General features: G+C 43.4%; 1 protein-coding gene across 3 annotated transcripts in view; it reads right to left on the bottom strand.

Annotated features, from left to right (window-relative positions):
• The window catches only part of LHFPL3 (LHFPL tetraspan subfamily member 3), a 468,184-nt gene that overhangs the window by 435,953 nt on the left and 14,670 nt on the right, over positions 1 to 17,561 (bottom strand). The window lies entirely within an intron of this gene.

The following is a 17,561-nucleotide window of genomic DNA, read 5'->3' as shown; positions in this document are numbered from 1 at the left end:
TCTGAGGAAGCAAAAACAGTTTTGTGGGCCTAACTAAGAAGCCCCTTTTGCTTACCAGCCCCAAGCAAAAGGGGCTTCTTAGTTAGGGGCTGAGGAATAACAATAAGCTCAGTGACAGAACTGGGCACCCTCCTCAGGTTATCGAGCATCTTACAATATTTGGTTGGTTTCCTTAGGTTGTAAACAGACGTCTCATTTAAGACAGTCCTGATCGTTCTGGGTTTTGACTCCAATCAAAATAGGAGCGACACAGCCCTATACTCACATAGCCCTTCCGAGATGCTTTGCGGCTCCTCCGCGGGTGCGTGGCCTGGAGGAGCGCGCAGCCCGACAGGCTTGTCCCTGGAATGAACCACAGTTCAGTTAAATGAACCAGGGATGTTCTGGAAAAGACTGTTAGCACATATTATACATCATACTTCATAGGTAGTTGAAGCAGGAGAGTAGGTGTGAATGTCTGTAGGAACCCCAGACGAAAGGAGAAATGCAACATCTATTTACAGCCTTAGAGTCCTAACTTCCAATGCTCTGTGAGGATACAGGAATTTCAGCTGTCAGTTTACAGAGGAAGTTTCTAGCACTTGCTGTTGAGGAAGTATGAAATGAGAATCTTAAGCACCAGGAGGCAAATATTTCCCTATGCCATTTACCCCTACCTTCTCAAAAAATACCTATTATTTTTCAGGAATTTTTTAACCTCATAGTTTTAAGCCATTCTTATGGTTCTATGGAGGAGCTAGGGCTGACTCAAGAATGGGACCATCAGCACTGGCTTGGCTGACAATCCCATGTTAAAATTCAGATTTGCAAACTCCTGCATGCATTTTACTTCAGACATGAGTATGTTTATAGCACAGCATGACTCACTACAAACTGTAGGGCTGATCTTCTGCTCCCACTGCTCAATAACTTGCAGTGATGCTCAGCATCTTGCAAGAGTGAGTCTGGACTTTACTAAGTTGATTAGATCCTCTAGAGAGGATGGCATAGTGGGAACTAAGATACCTGGATTCTGTTCCTGAGTCTACTATGAACCGGTATTGTAAAACAGGCAGTAAAAGGTTTTTACATCTCAGTCACTAAGTCTGTTAGAGCACCAGCTCAATTAAAACCATCCCTAACCTTCTTTAAGAAGGTATTTGATGGGGCAATAGCATTATATAAATATGAAGAACTGTTAAAGCACTATTTACATTTCAGAGCGCCACTCACTTACAGAAATTGCATACGAGCCCAGTAGTGCAACTGAAGTGGGGTGACCAGAGGAGCAGCCCCAGGTGCCACCTTTGTGGAGGGGTTCCAAAATAGCTGGTGTCATTGGCACCCCAGCAACTGGCATTGCCCCATGTGCCATGGCTGCCTTAGGTACAAAGATGCCTTTGTCTGCCTCTGTATAAGCAATTTACTGAACCAGTCACAGTTTCAAAAGTCACAGGGATGCCTAGAAAGAAGTAAATTTAGCATTAGTCCTAAGGAAAGAAAAGAAGAATGGTTTTAATGATGACAGATGTGCAGTTGCTGCTTGTTTATTACAATTTAGCCAAAGAATGGAACAAATTTTAGCATACTTGGGCTCAGCATACAAGGAAGTTGATGAAATTCTATGGTCTGTTCTATATAGAGGTGCAGAAGAATGGTCTCTTTTAGCCTTAAAGTCTAGCAATCTGAGTACATCTTTTAAGAAAAGATAATACTTCTGAACATCAGTTGTCAGGGCTGACACCAAGCCCAGCAGGCGAGTAGATGGTTGGGACACTTTGGCTGACATATCACAGACTATATAGTGGGCAGAGCTCTGGTCTCACAGGAAGGATAAAAAGCCTCTGCTAGTATCTCAGATGAGGACCAATCATCTGGGATCCTTGTTCTTCTACCACCTCATACCACTCTCCCACCTGCAGGGAGAAAGGATGGCTAAGGCTCTTACCTAACTCCCTGCCCTGGGCCTCTGTTCTATACCCTGATGCCTGTACCACCCTTGAGACAGATTTCTGAATTGGGAAGCCAAAGACAGAAGTGCTGCAGACAGAAACCACAGATCCCAGGCACAAATCTAGAGACATTTTCACTCAGGAATTCTTTTCTGTAATGCGGAGCCAACAGAAACCAAACTTTTTTTCTCGCTGAAGAATTGAGCTACGTTTTAACAGGCTCTTAGGATGATAGGATATTCAAGAATATTGGATAATATTAATAAGAATTGGAATATTTAAGATAATAGGAAAGCAGGGTTGGAAGGGACCTTACAGGTAATCTAGTCCAGCTCCTTGCTCAGAGCAGGATCATCCCCAACTAAACCAACCCAGACAAGTGTCTGTCAAACCTGCTCTTGAAAATTTTAAAGGATGGAGAATTTACAATTTCTCTAGGTAGCCTGTTTCAATACTTGACCACCCTCGTATTCAGAAAGTTCCTCCTAATCTTCAACCTATATTTCCTCTGCTGAGAAAATGCTCAGTTGAGATCATTACTCCTAGTCCTATCCCTTATAGCCACAGAGAAAAGCCCATCTCCATCCTGTCTATAGTTGCCCTTCAGGTATTGGAAGACATCACATTTCCCCTCAGTTTTCTCTTCTCTAGACTAAACAACCCTAGTTCTTTCAGCCTTTCCTCATAAATCATGCTTCCCAGGCCTCTAATAATCTTTGTCACTCTTTCCAATCAGTCCACATCCTTCTTGAAGTGTGGGGCCCCAACCTGGAAACAACAGAAAAATCACTTTCCTTGATTTTCAAGTGACATTCCTGTGAATATAACCTGCTGGCCTTTTTTTCAACAAGAACACACTGATGGCTCCTATTCAGCTTATGGTATAACCTCCAGGTCCTTCTCTGCAGTGCTGCAGCCTGGCCAACCACTCTTCAGTCTATCTGTGCATGTAGTTATTCCATACCTAGTGCAGGACTTTGCATTTGTTATTGCTGAATCTTATCTGAGTTGATGGCAGGCAATTTTTCCCAGAGTATTTAGGTCATTCTGCATCCTACCACTGCTCTTGAGACTGTCTGTAAATCCACCCAACTTGGTGTCATCCACAAATTTGATAAGGATGAACTCAATCCCATCATCCAAATCATAAATGAAGATGCCAAACAACACTCATATTATCTCCTCTCTCCTGCATTCACAGAAAGATGGTAAGATGCAAGATACTTTTATTAGCAGGTGAAACAAAGGCTAACATGAGGAGGCTGCAGTAGTTATCGGGGCAAGTATATCACAAAGAATTAATCTGGTTAAGCATGTGGCAAGAAGTCTAGAGATCTAGCCTGAGAATAAGGCTGCATAACAAAGAGATACCCAGGCTAGCTAGAATAGTAGTAACAGACTAGCCAGGAAAGTTGCAAAACCCACAGAGAATCTGGGTAAATTAGCCCATGCTGGGTTCTGTGTTGCCTCAGCTAGATTGCTATGAGTAGTTTCAACAGGAATAGCCCCTATTTTCACATCTGTCCTTTGGGGAGTCCCAGAAAAAGATCTTTCTGCCTTCCCCTCATTTGTCAGTAAAATAGAACATGCTGCTTGGCACATGCCAGACACCAAAATGGTTCCAGTGACTGGTGTTAAAAGACGCGCACCCTGCAAGCAAGTTTGGATCTCATGCCGAAATCAAACATGGTACTGGCACCCTGCAGCAAGCTCTTCTTCACTCCTCTGTATAGGAGTATTTCACTCAAAGACATCTTGGCCATAAATTGAAGACAGGCTCTCTGGAGGAAAATTAAGCTGGCAGCAACATAATCAAGAGGGATCACACTGTGCCTCCTAACTCTCTTGGACCGGCACTGAATATATAGCAGAAATCCAAGCAGACATGGAATTAATCACTTTCCTTGTGCTGGAACAGCAAAAGCTATTCTTTAAATGACAGATTGCTAACAGTTCCCTTAATGACATCACCCAATATGCCATATAATTTGCTGCCAACACACTGGATACCACTTTTCTTGCCAGATTTCTCTGGCCACAAAGCAGAGCAGAGCTTCATTGACAAACTGAAGCGCCCTTTTTAAAGCTTTCAGCTTATGGGATAGGTACAGACAGTCAAAAACCCTGAGGCTGAAACAATTCAGTCTTTGTAGGTGAGTCTAAGCTGCACAGCTTGAACTGATTAACAAATGGACAGACATTACTTTTGATGCACAAAATGCAGGCACATGCCTGCAGCGGCTCAAGCCAGAAGCTGGGAGGCACTAGAGCATGGCTGCCAGCCACTGCCCAAGGGGAGAGAAGAGAGACTTGCCCCACTGCCTGCTGATGCGGAGGGGGAGTGGTGAGGCACCAACCCAGGGCTAGCACGCTGGAACGGGGGCCCAGGTCTGCAGGGGGAGGGCAGTGCCTGCCAGCCTTCTGCCCACCCCACCCCTGCCCCTGCTCAAGGGAGCCAAACTGAGGGGGGGAGGGGAAGGTAGTGGCATTGAATTCAAATAATCTTGAATAAGAACAGTTCTTTCTCTGAAGCGAGCATGTACTGAACGCAAAACTTTGCAACATCAAGCACATGACAGAGCAACCAAATTCCTTTGCCTAAGCTAACATACAGCCCAGGCAAACACAGTGAGAGCACACACAGCTTAGTCTAACTTAACTGGAATGTAATAAACCAAAGAGACAAGTCTTTGCTTAGGTATTCCAGTCTGCCACCTTTTACAGCTTCTGCTTTATAATGTAAATGTAATTCTCTCCCTCGTTTTGCCACACTAGCTTAAGCTGTCTTGAGACCCTCTCCTGTTCCTTTAGCTCCGTCTCCAGCACATACATGTGAAGAGCCAGGTCTTTGCCAACACCTCCCACTTCTCAGGCTGGTCCCGCAGGGCTTGACTGTGCTCACAGGCGGCAGGGGACCAGCCGGGTTCCTCAGCCTCTTCCCCATGGCCTGGGGGTGCTGAGGGGAATCATGCCCCCCTCTGTCCCCATCCCCCTTCCTTTATCAACTGCTTACTTTAGCCTCTGCCGGAGGTGGGAGGGGGTGGAGTCTTCTCTCTAAGAAAGGGCCTATCTTGTCCCTTCTTCCAATAAGTCTCTGGATAGGAAAACACATTTTGCTATGTAGGTGGGTCAATAATTGAGAAACAATCAAAGCTGTTAGCCCCATACTGCAGTCTTGATGGCTCTTGAATTAATGTTTTAACAAGGTGTTGCTCACCTTTGCTGTGCAGGCAGTGGCTTGACATGCAGTTATTAAAGAACCAGCAGGGGCTAGCAGGGGGAAACTAAACCCCCTCCCTGCCCCCTTCGCCATGCCAGCTGGCATCTCAAGAGCGGGTGGAGAGGGGGGAATAAGCCCTTTCCCTGCTCCCTTTGCTTCAGATGGCCATGCCAAGCCAGCATCTGGCCACATCCCCGCCCCTGCTTCAGCTACAGAGCAAAGGGGCAGGGCCAACCCTGCTCTCTGGCGCAGACAGCACAGCCCATGCTGGGATGCTGGGGAACTCTGATTTAACTTAAACCAGGAAGGGGTCTGGGACAGAAGTTCTGTAAACCAGTTTGACACAAATCAGTTAAGTCTGATACTACATTCAACCAGGTTTATCTTAAACCAGTTTCAGCCATTTTGAAACCAATCTATGTGCACTGAGTTTACATTCTGTTACAGTTTAAACTGGTTTATGTGTAACTTCTGTCCCTAGCCATAAGAGTAGATTGAGTGATGCCTCTCAGAGTGAGTGTAAAACTGTCCTCCCTGGATCAGCCTGCTTGAAAGAGTACCTTAGAGTGAATTGCTTTAAGTACTTGCCATTGAAATTCTCTCCCCACAATCCCCCTATAAAGCCTTAGCAATTATAGCTCAAAAGCAGGATCTGTCCTTTCCTGGATTACCATCTTTAGGTCATGATTCCAACCAGTCTAGTAAGGATAGACACTTTCCGGTTCATTGTTACTGCCCTCTGCTTCATGAGTTTTGGAAAAAAAGACAGATTACCATCAAGCATGTGCTACTATCAGACAAGACACCCAGGAGCTTTTTGATGTGAACAGAAGCAAAATTCCTCTTTCACCTGTTTATTCTCAATCTCTTATCAGCCTTTCCAGGCAAAAATGCAACAAAATGAAAATCTACGTTTAGCACCAATCAGAATGAGGAGCATCTGCAAATTCCTACATGCAATTCTGGGTTCCTTCCTAACCCCAAAATATCTAGGATCAGACAGACAGCATGGCATAGGCTATCAAAAGATTAAGGAGAAACACTTGAGATTATCAACCAAATGGCACAAAGGTGCTTGCTTATACATTCCTATAGCACTGCTTCCTGCTGGACAGCTGCATTACCCTATCCCTGGACCAGTTTGTTCTTACAAAGGTCAAATATGCTTCCAAGAGCAAAGAAGATGTTTCATCAAATAGGACCAACAGTAAACAAGATGGAAAGTGAAGGGAGCTCTCTCTGTAGCCTGATTTATTTTCCAGCATATCTGAGGGCCTGGGTACACAGCACACTTACAGTGGTGTACACTATCATAAACAAGAAGCAGACATGCTGTGTAACCCTAGACTGGGGCTACCTTAATAGAATCTAGTGTAGAGCTATCAGGGGGTGGGAGGAGCAGACTTAGAAGTAAAACTATACCAGTATAATCTACACATGTGTCTGTATGCATGCACATACATGCATGTGCATGCAAATGCAAGCACATGAGAGAGAGGAGACAGACATATTCAGGAATAACCGTTCACTCAGTATAAATAGCTATTACCAGCTCCCCCACCATCTAGTGGCAAAGCATTGTAATCACACCTAGAATCACAGAATCAAAAAAAATGAGGGTTGGAAAGGACCACAGGAAGTCATGTAGTCCAGCCCCCTGCTCAAAGCAGGACCATCCCCAACTACCTCATTCCACCCAGGGCTCTCTCGAGCCAGGCCTTAAAAACCTCCAAGGATGGAGATGCCACTACCTCTCTATGTAACCCATTCCAGTGCTTCACCACCCTTCTAGTGAGAAAGCATTTCCTAATATCCAACCTAAACCTCCCTTGCTGCAACTTGAGACGATTGTTCCTTATTCTGTCATCTGCCACCCTGACAACAGTCTAGCTCCATCCTCTTTGGAACCACCCTTCAAGTAGTTTAAGGCTGCTATCAAATTCCCCCTCAGTCTTCACTTCTAAGGCAGCTGCCCCAGGTGAGTCTGTCCACTCTGGACAACAATGTAATTTATAATACCCAGGCCATGCAGGAAGTGGAAAGTCTCAGAGTCTTCCCAGACAAGAAAACATCCAAAATTGATCATAAAGGCCATTGCCCAAAAAGGTGAAGATAGGAAACCTGCTGTCAATTTCTACTGTTACACCTCTGATCCCAATTAGGCCACTTATCACTTTCCATGTAAGACGAATGCCTTCCCTTCTGCTACCCTCTATCTGCTCAGGTGGCAGATTAGAGACATTAGACAAATGAGGGAAGGTGAAAGTTTCTCACATGCTGAGCCACCTAGAGGTGGTGTCCTCAGCTGGATGGTCTCAATATGTGCTTGAATACCTTTGGTTACTGCCCAGGTGACAATAGCACCTCTGCTCCCTGCAGCAATTCTTAGCAATAGAAACCAACCATACAACAATTCAAAGGCAATGCTGGAAAAAAAAGTTTTCAAGAATCAGTTACTTGTTTAGGCTTAGAGGATTACTGTCCTGCTTCTCACTGTTATGAAGAGTAAGTGAGCCACGTGCTATATATCTGGATATGCTGCAGGTATGACAATTTTTGTAAGAAAATAAACAAAGCCAAAAAAAGGTACAACTCTCTGCAGAGCACCCTTGTGACAAAGTAAATGGTCTAAAGCAGAGGTTGGCAACTTACGGCTTTTGGGCTAGATCCGGCTTGTGGAGCCATTGAATTTGGCTCACAGAAGTGGGCTTTGGCATTGTTTATTAGTGGGAGCTTCTCCCATCCATGGCAGGGAAAAGCAGGGACAGCAGGAACATTCTCCATCCTGCAGCAGGGACAAGCAGTGGCAGATGGGTCCTAGTACCCACCCAAGCTGGGTCACTCAGGTCCAGGTTGCAAACTGCTAGTCTAAACTTCTTGGAGCCATCAATCACTTTTCAACATTTCATGGCACTCCTCCTTGAGCCTGTCCCACTGAGGGTCATGGCCACATTACATGAGTTGCTAAGTTGATGTTTCCAGCTATGTAATCTTGATGAACACTGAACCTTGGAGCGTCATCACGTTATTCAAGTCCTATTATCAATGGAATAAAAACCTGCCGAGACCAAGTTTGTGACATCAGAAACATACTTTATGTACAGAGTGAAAGCCTTAAATAATGTCCATGAATTTTGCTCTGAAAATTTGATACTGAAATGCCATGCCTGCACTGTGACAGATGTCACAACAGAACCAAGTCCCTCATTAATGCAGAAATAAACATATAGAATATGTTGTCTTAACTAAGAACCCAGTATGTTTATATGTGTGCCATTATTTATCGTACTACAGATGATGCCCATTATGATGTACAGTCATAAATATGTTTGAGTTTTCTCCCATTCAAGATAATTATAGTTTCTCACTGGTTGCACTGATTGCTGTGGTGAGAACAACAGGATCAGTCTTATTCAGACTGGGCTAGTTCCTCTACTTTTCTCTTCACCTAAGTGGATCTTATTATATAACAAACTTAATTAGGAGACTTTAAGATGCAACTAAATTACCACATTTTTTTGCATACAGTACAAACCTTTTTTCAAAATTTAGCTGCTGGAATTTGGGTGTGTATTGTAAGTAAGGAAATATGGTAATAGCAGTTTCTGCCTGTGCTGGGGGCGGTGTGGGGGGAACAAAGTAAAGAGCTTCCCTAGCTGCTAGCTGTGGACACTTTCTCTTTTCCCCTACAGAGGCTCCTGGTCCAGAAGCTGTTAATCAGTTATTAATACTTAGCAGTATTTTCAAGGAAACATCTTTTCTCTTCTTCGTTCTGCTTTTTAGAAACAAGGTACATATCGTATTTGGAGGCAATGCTGCATGAAAGAAAATATGGTATATTAAATCAACAGATCTCCCTTGTGCTATTTAGCAATCAACTTAACTTCTTATGAAATGATCCTTTGGCTGGATTCTGGTAGACATCCAGTGCCTCCTTGCTTAACACCCCATGGTGACCACTGTAAAAAAATCAATGTTTAACCACAGAGAGTCCTTATGCATTTACTGTTCTAAAGTCATGTGTTATTTTGTCAAATGCTGTCTAAGAGGTTCAAAATTTGTATAAGTGTCTGGAATGTATCCTCTTAAACATGGCCAGTAATTTGTCTGCAAAACCTTTATATTCTTTTAATACTAACAATAATCCCTGACACCTATGTAGTACTTTTGAAAGGATGTATCATTATTCTCATGTTGCATACAGGGACACTGTGGCAGAGAGGCAAGATTACTTCTCCCACGTCAGATGGCAGGCCTACATTCATATGCACAATCGGGTAAACTTCATGAAAATGGCCATTTAGGCACCAGTAAAATATAATTCTTGATCATTAAATATTATTACCATAATGTGCACTGCAGTAGAGGCTAGGGGCCACAGACAGGCTAGGGACAAAAATTACACATAAACCAGTATAAGTGATCAGAAACCAGTTCAACTCTGCAACACAACAGTTCAGTGCTCATAAACCACTTTCAAAATGCCTGAAACTGGTTTAAGATAAACCTGGATGGATGTGGTATCAGACTTAACTGACTGAAGTTAAATCAGTGCATTGAACTTCTGTCCCAGATCCTGTCCAGATTCAAGTTAACTCACAGTCACCCAACATCCCAGGATGCTTTGCACCTCTCCTGCAAGCCCCCCTCACAGAATGGGTGGTCTTGCCTTGGCCCAGCTCTCTGCTCCTGCTCTAGCACACCCCTGTTCTGGCCTGAGCCACTGCAGGCATGTGGCTGTATTTCTGGAATAAAAAATGAATGTCTGTTCATTTACTTATTGGTTCAATCTGCGTAGCTTAAACTAACCTGCGAAGATTGAATCGATTCAGCCTTGGGTTTTCTGACTGTCTGTACTTAGCCTCAGAATCAGGGCTCAGTTGTTCTCAGTTTTATTGAAACATAAAATAAAATATAACTTCTGTCCCACAGAGTTTACCATTCAAATAGGCACTCTACTCAGTAGAAAACACAAAATGCAATGGAAGGGGAGGGAAAGACAGAAGAGAAGGGGAACAGTGATAGAAATATGTTTTCTTGTAATTTTAGAGACTTGCAAAGCTAGGAGGCTATAGCTGGGGAGGGTTGTTTGTTTGCTTTGTTTTGTTTCTAAATAAGGTGAAGTGTATAAGAGAAATTAATAAATCAGTAACGAGCCACTTGCTTTGTCATTAATCATGGGCCATTTTTAAATGGGCATTGGATAGATGTTAATTTGCATGCTTTCCTTTCTAACCAAGAGGGGTAGGTGGCAATTATCTTTCACTATACCTTAGTCTAGTGACATACCTGGTACTACTTTGCTTTCAGGCTTGCATGTCATTGTACTCTCTAAAGAGTGATACTGTACTCAGTTTTACACTCTGGTCTCCCTCTGTAATTTGCTGCACAGTGCAGTTCCTACAACATACCTTGTTACATAATACCTGTCTATGAATTTTACTACATGTAAGGATCTGGGGTATTGGCTACAGACTAATCAAATCATTTTACTAATGCTACACTTTTATTGTAACCCATAGTACTATAGGATCTATTAACTCCCACCATATTGTATGTCATTATATCCTAATTTGGCTGCACACTAGCAACGAGGTACATACCAAATGAACTTCTATGCAGTGCAGCCTGTTAAAGCATGTAAAATTGATTGTGCAATGATAGCTTTACATTTACATCATAAAGATGAATTTTCTCCTATTGTATTGTATTAACTGTGGAGTCATGCTGTATTTCATTTGGTGATACAGCAGGATGTAGTGCATTACAACCACATAGTGAGATTTCGATAAAATGTCATACAATATGGGAATTAATAGCTACTATAATATTGTATGGTATGGATACCAATGGGAGTACTTACATGAGCAGAGTTACTGAGTATTCCTGAACGGGGACCCTAAGAAATGAACCTTCTTTTTCAATTGTTGGCTGGGACAGATCTGCTACCCAATAGTTGTTATTTGCTGAAATGGTGAAAAAGCTACTGGTGAGCAAAGATAAACCAGATCATTTGCATCCTTCTGAAATTTGAGATGACACCTTCCTGAGCCCCTATGCAGCAAGCACTTAAGCTTAAGTTTGACTTCAGTGGACTTTTTTTAGGCAAACTGCTGAACAGAATTGGAGTTTCATCCAAAGACTACTGAAATAAAATGGGCATCTTTACATTGACTCCAGCATGCTCTGGAGATCAGACATTTCCAGCACTAAACATACTCTGTAAAGAACTGAAAGACCACAATCTAAATTCACTTGCTTATAATATCTGTTCCCACTCTATAAAGTCCTATGTTCATAAATAAATAAACAATTTACCAGAATTTCTCCCAAGCATACAGAATTAAACAACAAGGCACTAAGGAACATCAAAGAAATGTACATAAATTTCACATAAAATATTAAAAATTTCAAGAAAATTGTGATGTTCTGCACGAGTTACTTTCCACATCTGTTCTTGTCCAAGAAATATCACTGCAACACAGTAGACAATTGAGACGTTTATTTTACCAATTAGTACTTGACTTGTTACAACTATGATAATTGGAAACAATAAATTGTGACAGCTTCCGTTAGCAATTCTTCATACAAATACCCAGTAATCTCTATGAAGCATCAGCCAATTCAAATTTCTTCACAAACTCCATAGATTCATGGCTTGAAGGTGCTGGTTTTATTTTAAGCCCAGACAAAAAAAAATGTTAAGATGGAGCTCAGACTGATGGTGCACATCAGTAATTTAGGATAAAGTACAATACAGGAAGACCACGATTATTCCCAAACTAAGCATTATAAACCCAATACAGAGGTAAGATTAAACTCAACAGAAAGGCAGTGCATTAAGGTTTGGAAACATATACCTAAACCAATCAAATTTACCTCCACCCTATTGCAACTCTTTAAAGTTCCCACAAATTTAAGAATCAGTAAATGTTTCATAGTTTCAAGGGTTGGAAGGGACCTGAGTAAATCATCTAGTCCAACCCCCTGCCATGGCAGGAAAGAGTACTGGGGTCAATGTTGGAATTCACCTATTTTAAATACCAGGAGGATATTGTAGCCCCATGTAAGTTAATGAGACTTTTTCCACCAATTTCAATAGCACTAGGATCTCACATTGGACATATAAAACATGAGAAAATTCTCTCAAGTGGTTACACATAATTGGCACTCTGGCTTCATGGCTGTAACATTGTGTATTTGAAATTTTAAAGATACAGAAATTTGGACTCCATTTAATTTCTGATTCAGTATGAGCCTTCTTTTTGCTCTCAAGTTGTTTGATCTATTAACTACCTTTCTACCCTTGTAAAAGAGTTCCATTATCTCTCAAACACCCCACAGAATAAAAATAAATAAAAAATAATAATAAAAAACCTACCTACCTGAAACTTAGTGCTGCAGTCCTTATTCAGGTAAACCTTAAATTTTGCCTGAGTAAGCATGGCAGGGTCAGGTACCTGTTAGGGCCATGCAAAATTTTGCTGGGTGTTTCATTTTGAAGCTGTTTTGACACGTTTTGAGCTTGAAACCGCAAAATTGAAATGAAACAAAAGGCTTCAAAACAGCTTCAAAACAAAACAAGCGTACTCAGAATGTTTTGACACTTTCAAAATGTTTTTGGTTTCGAAGCTGGGCTTGTTTGGCTTCAGCACCAGTCCCAGCTGGCAGCGGCAGCCTGCTGTCATCCTGCACACAGATCTGGGGGTCCGCACCTCCTGGGAGGAGTCCAGCACTGCCCCGCAGCCCTCCAGGGGGTTTGGGGCCCAAGATCTACGTGCAGGATGACAAGAGGCTGCCACTGCCACCTGGGACCACACTCATCACCAGGAAGACTGCCGTTGCTGCTGGCCCCAGGCAGCAGCAGCAGCCGCCTGTCATCCCACTCACAGATCCAGGGGCCTGAATCCCTGGGAGGAGTCCACCACAGCCCCACAGCCCACCCAGGGGTGCAGGCCCCAGATCTGCATGCAGGATGACAGGAGACTACTGCTGCTGGCAAGTGATGAGTTTTCCTTTCAACTGTTTAAGGTACAGTTTTCCAGTAACCTCTGCACCTATTTCCTTGAGACTTGGCTACCATCCCTGCAATTTTCATCCAAATCAGGCTGGAAATGACAAAATTATAGGCATTTTCATGATTCCCTATTATAGACTATGGGCAAAACGTCCAAATACGCTGAAACAGCGAAACAGCTTCGAAACAAACAAAACAATGAAACAAAACACTGTCCCTTCAAAACAGAAATTGAAACAAAATGGTGCTGTTTCACACAGCCCTAGCGCCTGTGCCTTCTGCATTGTAAAATATGTGCAATACAAACCTATTCACACAAAATCAGGGCCAATGGTAAAACTGAATGTCAGCAAGTTGAAAGGATTAGTTACCTCTCAGTTCTGCTATTTAGTAAGATAACATAATTATTTTGTGATGTCAGGCTGCTATGGATACTAACTCAAAGATGACAAGGGCCACCTTCCTAAGGAAACTTGCATAGCAATATCATGCCAAAGGTTTTTTGTAGGATTTGCTTACAAATTCTGAAGCTTTATTTTTCAAAACAGATTTTAAAGATTCTTTTTCTATCTCCTTTTCGTCTTATACAATCAACAGTATTTTTATCTTCAATAAAGATTAATTTTGAAGAGAATGAAACATCACAGTTTAGATGGGAACTGCAGGTGAGAAAAGCAGCTATAATGCATCTTAATGCAGCAGTTGCCGCCTATGACACCATTATACTGTTTCCCAGGGAATGAAGCAATATAATGGCTTTTTTTCTGTCAGAAGGCAAGGCGGGAATGGAGAGGAAGAGTAGGAGGAAAAATAAGGAGCTCCACTTGACAGACTGACAGATGTTGGTCACTTTCTTACTTTTAACTCTAGCATGCACTCAAAGTGGAGTAAAATGAGCATGATAAAAGAAACAGGGTGGACTGAAATAGAATAGAGAAGAGCAGTCATCTAGTCTTGCTGTTCCTCATAAATTGGTTCTGAAAGCTGATGAGACTACAAGGACATCTGCCTGACAACTGGTGATGTTCCAGCTTCTGGATATTAGCTTGAAAAGAATTCTGGTGATCTAGCAATTGACCTTGCACTTCCTAAAGAATCTGGTTTTAATACAAGTCTCTCGCATTTTAAATTCAAACACTCACGATTGGCAAGCCAGTAGCAGTTTGGACTGCTGTTAAGAGGAATTTGAGAAGGCAGGGCATGGCATTTGGAAGTCAAATAGTCACTAATGACCAAGCTTCCATGAAGTCAGCTCACATTCAGACATCTAAAAAGGAGTGTAAACTTTGTAAAAAAATCTTGCCTTCTGGGAAGGAGACTCCCTACTGTAACATTGCTCTATAGGTAGCTACCGTTTCTAGAACAAGCAATAAAAGGTGGCTTTGGAAAAGAGGACTTGGCAAAGAAGATGTTATCAGGTAGGAAATCTGGTCTTCCTCAAGATAACCATCATCCAGATCTTGTTTAACATAGGTCAGAAGTTGGGGACACTAGCCAGGGTGTATTCTCCCAGCAAAGTCTTGCCAAATAAGTCCATCCAGCACTAAACAACAGATTTCTCTTAGTGAAAAAGACTTGCTTAGAACTTTCTTCCAGTTCAAAACTAGAGTCCCCCTCCACCTCCATACAGAGAAAGAAAGGCCTGTGGGGGTGGACTTTTAGCAACCAAATTTGAGAAATCATATTTTGGTGTTATATTCATACTTACCAATGAATGCCATTTTCTGACTAACTTTGCAATATATTTTTACCTAGTAATCTAAAGGAGAAATATTAAGAACCAGCAGCCAAGTAATAATTAATTTTCTTTAGAGGAAAAATAAAGCAGTAAGAATGATGAATTCTTGTTTTGCTGAAAGATCTGGACCATAATCTCTGTCTCAGGTAATTAATCTAAAAAGCTGGAATTCACTCTTTGGAAAGTTAAACTATAAGCCTTCCTAGCAAAGGTCCATTGTGTAGTGTTCAGGGACATTAATACTGAAAAATGTAGTTAGGTTGAGGTAAATTAATTCCCCAGAGAAGACAGAGCCTGAAACACCTTGTCCTAAACAGAACACGGGATTTGTTTCTGTTTCTAACATACAAACAGACATGCATACAGATAGATAGATAAATCTAGATCTACCTATAGCTAGACATAGATATAGATAGATATAGATATATGTATATAAATACACATATATATTATATTATATATTATATTGATATATATTATATATGGGGTGCACTAATAAAGATTTTGGGGGCCAATATCGATGGCCGATTATTGACCAGCCATATCGGCCAATATTCATCCCCCCAAACAGACTTACCAGCCGGATGCTGCTCTCCAAGTTGCCGGGCTACACTCCTGGACACATGTATGCTGCGGCTATGTGCATGCACGCAGCATTTATTGGCAACATTATCAGCCATATCGGCAAAACAAAGTTAATTGCTGATAATGTTAATTTTCCTTTTATTGATGCTGATACGATGATACGATACACCAATGAATCGGTGCACCTCTAATTATATATATAAATATCTATATCAATTGGTCTGTATGTGTTTTTGATCATGTGCTGTGGTACTAGAGCTCTGTTCCACTGTGGATTTACATGCTTCTACTTGGTAGGCAGGTTAAAAAGTTTAGGAGCTTGTGTGTGCCTGGACCCTGATTTGTACCCAAGAGCCAGTTGTGGAGGACCAGACGGTTCCATGACAGTCAGCAGACAGTTGAGTAGCGGGGTGAGGAGAGGGATGGCAGTGAGAGCAGCACAGCCCCTGAGGTGCAGGTAAGGTATGTGGAGAAGGAACAGCTTCAGGGTAGTGACAGAGGAGCCTGAAGAGCCCAAGGATACTCCAAACCAGAGTCAATCTTTGAAGGCATTTCCACTGAGGCTGGTAAACCCTCACTACTGAACTGGTTATTAGATAGTGTAGCACAAGCCAACAGCAGAAATCTGCCTGGTGAAGAAGGGAACTCAGGCGTTCTGCTCCTGCAGCTGTAGTCAAGCCATCAGTGGTCCCTTTTCCTGGCTGCATGAAGACAGTGGGGACACAAGGAGAATTAGATTCAATACTGGCCCACAACTGAAAGAAATTAGGAGAGAACACATGAAAATAAAAAAACAGGGGAGACAAATGGAAGAAAATCAGAGGGATGATAAGCATCAAGGGTAGGAATGGCACAAGGGAATGGGAGGTGGTCACCAGGGATCCTGGTTTTCCCTGATTTAAAAAATTGCAAATTCTCTGTTTAAACCCTCCCCAAAATCTGCAATTAAAATGAAATGTTGCCATATATAGAGGTATCAACTGAACACAATGTTTTATTGATATATTTACAATTTTAAAGCAACCTGGAAGCCTACCAGTGCCTCAGTCACTACAGAAAAATAAATTCCAAGTACCTGTGAACTTTGGTATTTGATTTTGGGCTTTTTATCATGGATAAAAATCTCATCCTCAGCCAGGATGCAGGTCCTCTGGCCCCCTGGCCCCCTGGCTCTGCTGCTGCCCCTCACACCCCACCAACATTCCCCCAGCCCTGCTGGTAACTTGCATTACCCCCCCACAGCCCCCCAGCTCCCTGTCCCCCACCAGCCCCTCTGGAGGGGGCCCCCAGCTGCCAGGGCTATGAAACCAGGGACCTGGGTTCACAGCCCCCTGCCCCCTGTAGCAGTGCCCTAGCCCCAGCTGTCACCTGCAGGAGGAAGCAGCTGCTGCAGCCCAAGCAGGAAGCCTGGCTCCCCTCCCCGTGGGATGTATGGCCAAAGTGGAGCCTGTGGGGAGCGAGAGCAAGGTGGGAGAGAGGGGTGCTCCCTGACACTGCATGCACTCCTGCAGGGTAGGAGGGACCCATGCCCCCAGAGCTGCATGTGAGCCAGGGGCGAGTGCAGGCTGCCTGCTGCAGACTCAGGCTCCCCACCCTGCTGCCCTACCCCAGGGCCTCTGCACCCCAGCAGGCAGGACCTGGCACAGCAGAGCAGAGCAGAGCAGAGCAGAGCAGAGCAGAGTGTGGCCATACAAGGAAGCTCATTGCCACCACTGAGAGCCCCGCACTGGCCTCGCAACACACCCCCTGCCAGCCCTGGAGCAGTGTGGGCACAATCCTGCACCACCACCCCCGCAGCTGCTGGGCAGGCAGGGGATGCATTGCCAGAGAAGCACGGGGCTCACAGTGGTGGCAGTGAACTTTCTCATGAGACCCCACTCTGCCCTACCATGCCGAGTCCCACCTGCTGGGCTGTGGAGGCCCCAGGGAATGGCAGCACAGCAGGGTGTCTGATCCCACAGTGGACAGGCCACCCCCACCCCACACACAGATCAGGGGGCATGGATCCTCCCTAGCCCCCTCCCCCCAAGGAGTGCATGCAGTGGCAGGGAGCTGGCCCCACCCCCATCC

The sequence above is a fragment of the Crocodylus siamensis genome, chromosome 4, assembly GCF_052110815.1.
Source record: "Crocodylus siamensis isolate JL-2025a chromosome 4, ASM5211081v1, whole genome shotgun sequence".
Lineage (NCBI taxonomy): Eukaryota > Metazoa > Chordata > Crocodylia > Crocodylidae > Crocodylus > Crocodylus siamensis.
The sequence above is the reverse complement of the archived record's forward strand: the minus strand, read 5'-3'. Positions and strand labels throughout refer to the sequence as shown.